The following is a 9,805-nucleotide window of genomic DNA, read 5'->3' on the forward strand; positions in this document are numbered from 1 at the left end:
ACCTATGACTGTGCACTACATTTGGGCCTGGTGCCCACAGAGGCCAGAAGAGGGCATGGGATGCCCTGGGACTGGGGTTAGAGATGGTAGTGAGCTGCCAGGTAAGTGCTGGGAATCAAATTTGGGTCCTCTAGCCGAGCAGCCAGTGCTCTTAGCCACTGAGCCATCTCTCCAACTCCCCAGAAACTACTGTTTGTGAATTTCATTAAAGAGATAGGAACGGAGATGGGACAAGAGACAATAAAGGGGTGTGAGAAGGACAGCAACTAAAGAGAACAAAAGGAGGATGGGACACCAGGTGACCGACTGCGTAGGGACATGGCTGCTGTGTCCTCGGTGGACGGAGCGTAGTTATGCTCAGAAGCCTGGCAAAGGGATGATAAGCCTCTCAATAGCAGAATTGGATGCAAAATAAGGGGCCAGAGAGATGGCTCAGCAATCAAGAACACTGGCTGCTCTTGCAAAGGACCCAGACATGGTTCTCAGCACCCATGTGGCAGCTCACAGCCATCTGTGACTCCAGATCTGGGAGCACTGTACATAGATGATGCACATACATACATGCAGGCAAACACACACATGAAATAAAAAGAATTTAAAAAAAAAAAAAAAGGAAAATGCACAACTTAAAAAGCAGACCAAGAAACTATCTTTAGAGTCTACCAGAGTAGCTTTGGGGTGTGTCTCAGCTTTACGATCTGGAATGAAAAGAAAACGTTAGAGATTTTTTCAGAGCAATGCTCAAATAATCTCCAGGCCAGTGGTGGTAGCATGTCTGTAACCCCAGCGCTTGGAAGGCTGAGGCAGGAGGATGGCCTCAAGTTTAAGGCCAGCCTGGGCTACATAAGTACCAGGTCAGTCAGGGTTACACAGTAAGACACTGCCTAAAATAAGACAAAACAAAACCTAGTGTCTTTGACATCCTTGGTAGGAGACAGCCTCATGAACTTATAGGCCCCTGAACTCTTCGATGATCTGCTAAGCGGAAATGCTAGGTGTGAAATCCAGAGATCTGAATTTTATACGACACTCCCTTCCACCCACAATCAAGTAACTCTTCTGTCCTAGGCCTGACCCTCCTGTGCCATAACTGTTACCTTGCCCACATTTCTCCCCCTGCACGTCTTCCTGGTGCTCCAGCTCTGCTTCCGCTCTCGGCCTCTGATGCCAACGCAAATAGGGAGGCCTCAGGTTACCAGGGCAACCAAAGCACAGGAAACCATAAAGGTCCAGCAACCCCACAGGCATCATGGCCAATGGCTGTGCTGCTTGCTTTTTTCCTTAGGGACTAAGTCATGCTTCTTACATGCTGTGTCCCATAATCCTGACACTAGAAGGTATCCCAGCCCACACCACACGCTGACTTCCTGAGGTCGTGGGATTTATTGGGTCTAGTGAGGGACAGTGAATGAAGCTTTTGTTCCAACACTGCTATTTCCTATTGCCTCGACAGCAATCAGATTTCATAGTGGTGAGAATTGTATTTCCCTGAAGTCTGGTTAGATCACAAGCTTGGACGGCAGGATGCTTCTATCTATTTACATTACCGATTCCTATTTCATTGAGCCTCGAGTCTTGAATGTTTTTTTCATCCCTCCCCCCAACTAGATGTCTTCATAATTTCCTTGGGACCAAAAGTTGTAGCTATCTACTTTTGACACACAGAGAGCAGCTACTGTTTAGCCTGGAAAGAACAGTGGCCAAATAATAAAATGTGGGTTCTGTGTACGTGTCATTATCAGAGCTAGCTGTTTGTGCGAGAGCACTCAGCTAGCACACGCTCTTGTAAAGCCACAAGTAAATGAAAATCTACTTGCACTTAAATACTTGAAAATGTTGAATTGAAGCCGGGTTTGGTAGCTCATGAATGTGATCCCAGCACTCAGGAGGTTGAAGCAGAAGGATCACTATGCATTCAAAACCAGCCTGGGCTAGATAGCAAGTTCCAGTACAGCCTGAACTAGAATAAGACCCTGGTGTATGCACGCGTGCGTGTGCGTGTGCGTGTGCGTGTGTGTGTGCGTGTGTGTGTGTGTGTGTGTGTGTGTGTGTGTGGTGTGATGTGTGTGATGTGTGTGTGTGTGTGTGTGTGTGTGTGGTATATGTGTGGTGTGTGTGTGATGTGTGTAGTGTATGTGTGTGTGATGTGTGTAGTGTATGTTGTGTGTGTGTGTGTGTGTGTGTGTGTGTGTGTGTGTGTGTGTGTGTGTTGGGGAGTGGGTGTTGGAAGATCTGAAATGAGGAAACAGAAGGTCATCTTTATGGACTATTCATGGCAAGAAGGAGCAAGGGAGAAGAGGTAGTAAGGCAGACTTGATAGCTCTCTTCCTGCGAAGGTGTACAGGATGGATTGGACTCCCTTGCTTTAGCTCCAGAAAGCAGAACATGAGCATTTAAAAAAAAAAAATGACTACAATGGAGAGGAATTTTGACTTGACAAGGAAGACCTTCTGAATAAGGATGCTAGGTTAACCGGGCGGTGGTGGCGCACGCCTTTAATCCCAGCACTCAGGTGGCAGAGGCAGGTGGATCTCTGTGAGTTTGAGGCTAGCCTGGTCTGCAGAGTGTGTTCCAGGACAGGCTCCAAAGCTACACAGAGAAACACTGTCTCGAAAAACAATAAATAAATAAATAAATAAATAGGATGCTAGGTTAGAGTAAGTATAAATGATTAGGGAGTCGATTATCTGGGCCGTGTATATAGGTTAGATCATGGCTTATATAGAAGTTACCATTTGCACAGATTCAGATGTTTGGGGTGTTAAATTGTTATAAGGAGAGTCAGGCAAATTTAACAAAACTCAATTTTTTCTATTATATGACAACTTCCTGGCAACTATTCAAATTTATTTTTATTTGCTAAGACAGGGTCTTATCATGTAGCCTCGGCTCATCTGGAACCCACTCTGTAGACCAGGCTGGCCTCAAACTCAGAGATCCGCCTGCCTCTGCCTCTGCCCGGATTAAAGGCATCACCATCATGCCCAGCTTCAGTTGAACATTTTCAAGCATTTAAGTGCAAGCAGCACTCAATATTTTTTTCTAGGTATCTCTGCCAACTTTACACTTTGGGCCATCGAATAATAGAGCTGGTAAGGTCTTTAGAGGTTTCTGAAGCTTTTCCTCCGGCCTCCTGGAGGTCCAGGAGTGACTTGGAAGTGGCAGAGGAGAGTGGGACAAACTCTGGGGCCTTTACCCTTGCTCCGACTAGAACAATCTTGCTTTTACTTTATTTTTTATTGTGTACGTATATGCCTCCTGTGTGGGCGTGGGAGCCACAGTGTACATACGGAGGTCAGAGAACAACTTTATACAGTCCGTTCTCTCCTTCTGCCCTTCGTGCGTTCTGGGGATTAAACCTGGGTAGCCAAGCTCGTGTCTCACTGATCTTATTTGTTTCACAAATTAGATTTCCTTCAAGACTTTTTTTTTTTTTTTTTTTTTTCAGAAAAAAGGGGGGCTGTTAAAATATAAGTCAAAGCCTCTGATATTGTAATATAATTTTATTGACAAAGAAACTGAGATCTGGAACAGGGAAACTCTATCCCAAAGGTCATACAGCCAATAAATGTTACAAGTGGCCTTCAAATCTCACCGTTATTTTTTTCCTGGTAGTGCTGAGGACTGTAGGAAGGGTTGTGTGTGTGGTAGCTAGTCAGGTGCTCTGCCATGAAACTGGATCCCTCAAGTCTTCAACCCTTCTAAGTAGAGAGTTCCTCTTTCATTTTACTAATTTACCTTATGATTCACCAAAACCTTCTGCCCAGAGTGCTGGCCGCCACTGTAATCTAGAACAGCATTGCTTCTGATCTGTCGTTTGTTTATTGAAGCAGGGTCTCACTATGCATTAACTGTTACCCTGTCTCCTTGCCGTCCCCTCTCCCTCCTGCTCTGTATTACTTATACCGTTGCCGTCTTTGTTTGCATATGAAGTTGGGGTGTTCTGAAGCGGCTTTACTATGCAGCTTCTTAGGGTGCTTGGCCTCCCCACCCTGCTGTCTCTGCCCCAACCCTGCTGCCTCTCTGCCCCTCGGTGCTCGGATTTCAGGTCCTTACTTCCCGCTGTGTCTGCAGCTCTGGAAACATTGCCACACCTGAGATTTCTCTGCTTAACAACCTCCTCCACATGCGCGCCATGCACTGGGTCCCTGTCACACACCCATACAATTACTAATAATAGGAGTAATAACAGAGGTTAACAAAAAGAGCCATCTGTCTATAGTGAGGATGGAAAGGGAAATTATCAGAACATGAAAGGGAAATGAGACCCTCTGGGGTCTCATTCAAGCCTCTCATTAGCTGAAAAGAATTCTAGTACAATTAGCATTTACTGTTAGGCTGCCAACAGAGAAATAATACTCGTGAGCATGCTCCTTGTCTGCCGAGTGTGAGCCCAGTCCATCCCCCTGTGACTCATTAATGGGCTGTACAGTAGTGAGATTCACTAGGGGTTGATTTTCAGGCCTCATGCATGTCAGACGATGCTTGACCTCTGACCTCCACCCCCAGCCCCATATACATATATATATATATGCAGTGTGCAGTTTTTCTTCAAAGGTGGTAAGAAGAGAAAATATGCCAGAACCCAGCAGGCAGGGACAGCATGATCTAAGTACGGAGGCCGGCTAGGGCTACACAGCAAGACCCTGTCTCAACCTCCACCCAAACAAATAAATGCCACGGCTCATGAAAAGCTGGATAGCAGCATGGATAATATAAGCCTACTTGTATCAAACATGGTACATTTTTTAAAAAACCAAGAATGAGACATCAAATTCTCTGGATGAGATCCTCAAACTGGACACAGACATTAGTTCTGACGAGAGGGAAGTTGGCGGGGGAGGGGGGGGGGGGAACGATGGCGGGTGGGGAGGGGGGACGGGGACGGACGGGGGATGGGGACACACACAGACAAGGAGAGGAGAAGGGAGAATTTGAAGTATTTCTTTCACTGTTGTTCCTGTGCGTGAGGTGGCGTGCGCCATTTATGCCGCAGTGTGCCTGTGGAGTTGGTTCTCTCTTCCCACCCTTCTGTGGGTTCCAGGGATGGAGCCTGGCCAGGCTTGCAGGACGGCAAGTGTCTTTACCTGCCGAGCATCTCTCAGGGCCCTCGGGCCCTTGTTTTCCAGCACTGCCATTTGAACCCAGTGCCTTGCTCATGACAAGCAAGCACTGCACCATCGAGAGCCATGTCCCCAACACTAAAGTATTCATGTTACTGCTCTAAGACTTGTCACCGAGGGAGGGGGACCTAAGGAGCCAGGCTTGGAACCGACAAAAGAGGGCTTGCCAGCAGGGAGTACTCAGCAGCCTTCCAGGCTCTTGCCAGTGATGACGTTTGCCTCGACTCTTCTAGCAATGAGCAAGCTGAGATGCCAGTGTGATTTGGTTAGTGCCATCCTTGTTTCTGGTAGCGAAGAACACGTGTGCTGTTACCGAGTTCCCAGCACCCACATTTGCCTGGACCTCCACTTCTAAGGGATCCAACACCCTCTTCCGGCACCCATGGGCATCTACATACACAACCCCCGCCCTCCACACACACACACATAAAAAATAATGGAGTTTTTAAAAGAAGGAAAAAAGCAAAGACCGGAGGAAGAACCCTAGGGCGTCCTCATGTTCCAGTTGAGGGAGAGAGTGAAGAATTCTATTCTTCCAACAAGGTTAATACATAGAGGGGGGAGAAAGGACATCAGAGGACTCAGAAAGATGGCATGTATGTTGTGACCTGATATGACAGATGTCCAGAGCGCTGAATCCCATCAGCCCCCCCCTTTCTTATCTATACACCTTGATCCTAGTCTTTTTGCTTTGTTTTTGTTTTTTGAGACAGGGTTTCTCTGTGTAGCTTTGGCACCTGTCCTAGAGCTTGCTCTGTAGCCCAGGCTGGCCTCAAACTCATAGAGATCTGCCTGGCTGTGCCTCCTGAGTGCTGGATTAAAGGCGTGCGCCACCACCGCTCGTCAATCCTAGTCTTTTTCTACTTTACATTTTTGTCTAGCCAAAGCCCCTCTGGCGTGATTTTGACACGTGCTGAGGGTTGTGAGCAGCGAGGTAAGGGACATGTGAGAGGAGGAGGTAGGGTAGCCAGTGGGTTTAACCTTTGTCTTTCCTTTTCCTGTGTCTTTTCGGTGACTGACAGTCAAAGTTGGTTAAATTACAAAGAGAACCCACATCCATCTAGTTCTAACAATCTGTGCGTCCAACGGGAAACCACTCTTCCGTGTGTTGTATCGATTGTGAGAGAGTCATGTTTGTCCATCTCCCGCCGAAACATCTACCAGATGATTCCCTGGGAAGGTTCAGGACCCAGTCAGTTATGCAGTCAACGTGTCCTGCTTTGCCATAATGGAGAGTGTTTACTTTGGGAGCATCAATCTTCTGATGAGGTCTTAATGAAACTCTTATCGGAGCTTGGGACTGGTCTTTAAAAAACAGATATGACAGCTTAAGTATGTGGTCCCAGACTCTGGAAGCTGAACCATGAGGATCTGAGTTCAGGGCAAGCCTGGGCTATGTAGTAAGTTCCAGGAAAGCCTGAACTATAGAAAGAAACCCTGTACATAATACATAAGTAAGTAAGGTTAACTCATAAGAGGAAATGCAACTCCCTAACCTATTGTCTCCACTGAACAGAGAACCTTTCAGAAAGCCAAAGGATCAAGGCTAACCGTGTTCTAAATACCTGACAAACATTTGCCTTGGTTTCTTAGGGCCAGCTACAACTGATAACTCCTTAACTGCTTCAGAATAATTATTTTTAAAAACTGTACCAATATACAATTTACACTCAGCAGATTGCGGGAGGCTTGAGACAAAACCTCACTCTGCCACTCAGGCTGGACTAGAACTCACTGTCTATCTCAGGCTAGTCTAAAACTCAGCAGTCCTCCTGTCGTAGCCTCTCATGTGCTGGGAGGTGCCCGGGCCACCTTGTCCAGTAGTACACCACTTTGATGTATGATGTGGTAAGCTGACAGATGTGCATGCCTCTGTGCCTATGTAACCCTCTAGTGCCCGGCAAAGACACAGAACATCTCTGTTCCTCCTCCCTCTCTTTTGAAAAATTCATGTTTTCATTATGTGTGCACCCATGTGGGTGTGAGCATGTGAGTGCAGCTAGCTGTGGAGGCCTGAGGAAGGTGTTAGATTCTCTAGGGCTGCAGTTCAGGCAGTGTAAGATGCTCAGTATGGGTGTCTGGAACTGAACTTGGGTACCCTGTAAGAGCAATACACGTTCTTAACCAGCCTCCCTGCTGTGAATATCGTTCTATATAAATAAAACACTGATGGCCAGGGACCAGGCAGGAAGTATAGGTGGGACAAGGAGAGAGGGGAATTGGGGAAACAGGAGGAAGGAGGAGAGACACTGCAGCCACCGCCAGGACAAGCAGCATGTAAAGATGCCGGTAAGCCACCAGCCACGTGGCAAGGTATAGATTTATAGAAATGGGTTAATTTAAGATATAAAAACAGTTAGCAAGAAGCCTGCCACAGCCATACAGTTTATAAGTGATATAAGCGTCAGTGATTATTTTATATGTGGATTGTGGGACTGCGGGTTTTGGTGGAACCTGGAGAGACGCTCTCCAGCAACAAATGGCGCCCAACGGCTCGAGTTTCCACCTTAAACCTGAGAATATTTAATAACCAATTCTAAACAGAGCCAAAACCAGGTTCCTGCTTCTTGTCTCATACAGGCAGCTAGACACTGCAAAACGCAGGTTTGAACACTGGTGGGTTCCTGGCGTGTGTGTTTGACTAATTTCTCCAATACCTCCCCCCCTTTCTTTCTTTTTTTTTTTTTAAATGATTTATTTACTTTTATTTTATGTGCATTGGTGTTCTGCTCACATGCATGTCTGCATGAGGATGTCAGCCTTCCCTTTTGTCTGTGTGATAGAATCTTGATGTGTTGCCCAAACTCAAGCAACCCCCTGCCTCAACCTTTTCCGTATCTGGGACTACAGGTGGGTACCACGGTGCCCAGCTCTATACTATCCTTCAAAGCAATCCTCTTCCACCCTGCCCCAGACATCTACTCACACCAACTCTTTTTGTTTGTTTGTTTGTTTGTTTGTTTTTCAAGATAGAGTTTCTTTGTGTGACAGCCCTGGCTGTCCCGGAAATGGCTTTATAGACCAGGCTGGCCTCGATCTCACAGAGATCCGCCTGCCTCTGCCTGGTTAGATCTCTGTGACTCCATTTACATGAAGGTCAACAACTCTATAAAAATGTAAGTCAGGTCACTGGTTATGGTGGCACACGCCTTTGATCCCAGCACTCAGGAGGCAGAGGCAGGTGGATCTCTGAGTTCAAGGCCAGCCTGGTCTATAGAGCAAGTTCCAGGGCAGCCAGGTTACAGACAGAAATCCTGTCTGGAAACAACAACAACAAAGCAAACAAAAAAACTTCCTCCCAGCTGGTGCTTACCTTCTTCCTTTTCTTCTGCCCATTTGGTTTTTGAGGCAGTCTCCCATGTGGCTGGCTTCAGAACTCACCATCCTCCTGCTTCAGCCCTCTGTGTTTTGGGATTATAGGTATAAGCCACCTTGCTCAGCTTTCAAAAAATTATTTATTTATTTTTTAATGGTATCTTTTGAAGAGCCAAAGTTTTAAAATTCTGAAGTCTAATTTATTGCTTCCTTCGGCTAATTATTGAATTCATTTTTTCCTTCCACAAACAAAAGTATGACACATCCTCAGCCCTTTTAACTCAAGAATTTTAAAACCACACTCTGCTGACTTTCTTATTTATGTATTATTTTTACTCGGTTTGCTTTACGGGGAGGGAGGAAATAAATTTATTGTCGATGATGTCACCTTCTCCTCACATCCTCCAGGCGGTCTTTTCTTTGGGGAATCACATTGTCGTGTGGCTTTTTCAGGGCTATGTGAGCAAACATTTGTGCACTCCCGATACGGCACCGAAGACCGAAGGATTCCCTACAGAACCAGTTTCATAAAGCCAGTGAGTTGAGTTTCCTGGGGTCACTTAGGGGAATCTAGGTGAGGGGTTAGTTGCAGGCGTGCAGGTGACTTGAAGGTGGCCACATCACCAAAAAGTCTGCCTTGATGACTTATGAAAATTGCATCTCTTTAGCTCCTGGCACAACTTGCTGGCTACTCATCCATTCTGAGAGTCCCCTCTCCCAGTGGTTGTTACGATGAGCTCAGGAAGGACCTGGTGACTCTTGGAAGTGTAGGCACTTTGTAAGCCTTGAAAGTTCCCTGGATTTTCTGAGTCTTAGGAGGCTTCCTCTTCCTTCCAGGAGGAACTAGCTACATCACGCCATTGGTATTTAGCAATCCCCAAATACCTTATCTGTGTAGCACCCTGTTCACACCCAACAAGCAAGTCATCGCAGAAGGTATGTGTGAGGTGACAGGTGATGCCATGACCATGGGTGAACTCACCTGGGAAGCAAGCCCTGCCAAAAGCATGTAGAAATCCAAGGACAAAAAGAGCCTTGTGGGAAAAGCCCACACACTTCGGGGGAGGAAGAGGAATTCTGTAGTGAGAAGTCAGTTGGGCTTTGGGTGGAGAGGTGACTAGGGGGTATGAGCTACTGGAAAAGTCATGATAAGAGTCCCAGGAAGGAAGTGACTACCAGCACTATCAAATGTGATTTCAGTGTCTTAGACATATGGTCATCTCCCAACGCATAGAAGACTTCATCTAGGTCAGTGGTTCTCATCCTGTAGGTCTCGAACCCTTTGGGGATGACTGACCCTTTCACGGGGTCGCCTAAGACCATCAGAAAACAGAGATTTTTTTTAAAAGATTTATCTATTTATTTAT

This window comes from Peromyscus leucopus, chromosome 2, assembly GCF_004664715.2.
Source record: "Peromyscus leucopus breed LL Stock chromosome 2, UCI_PerLeu_2.1, whole genome shotgun sequence".
NCBI classification, from domain to species: domain Eukaryota; kingdom Metazoa; phylum Chordata; class Mammalia; order Rodentia; family Cricetidae; genus Peromyscus; species Peromyscus leucopus.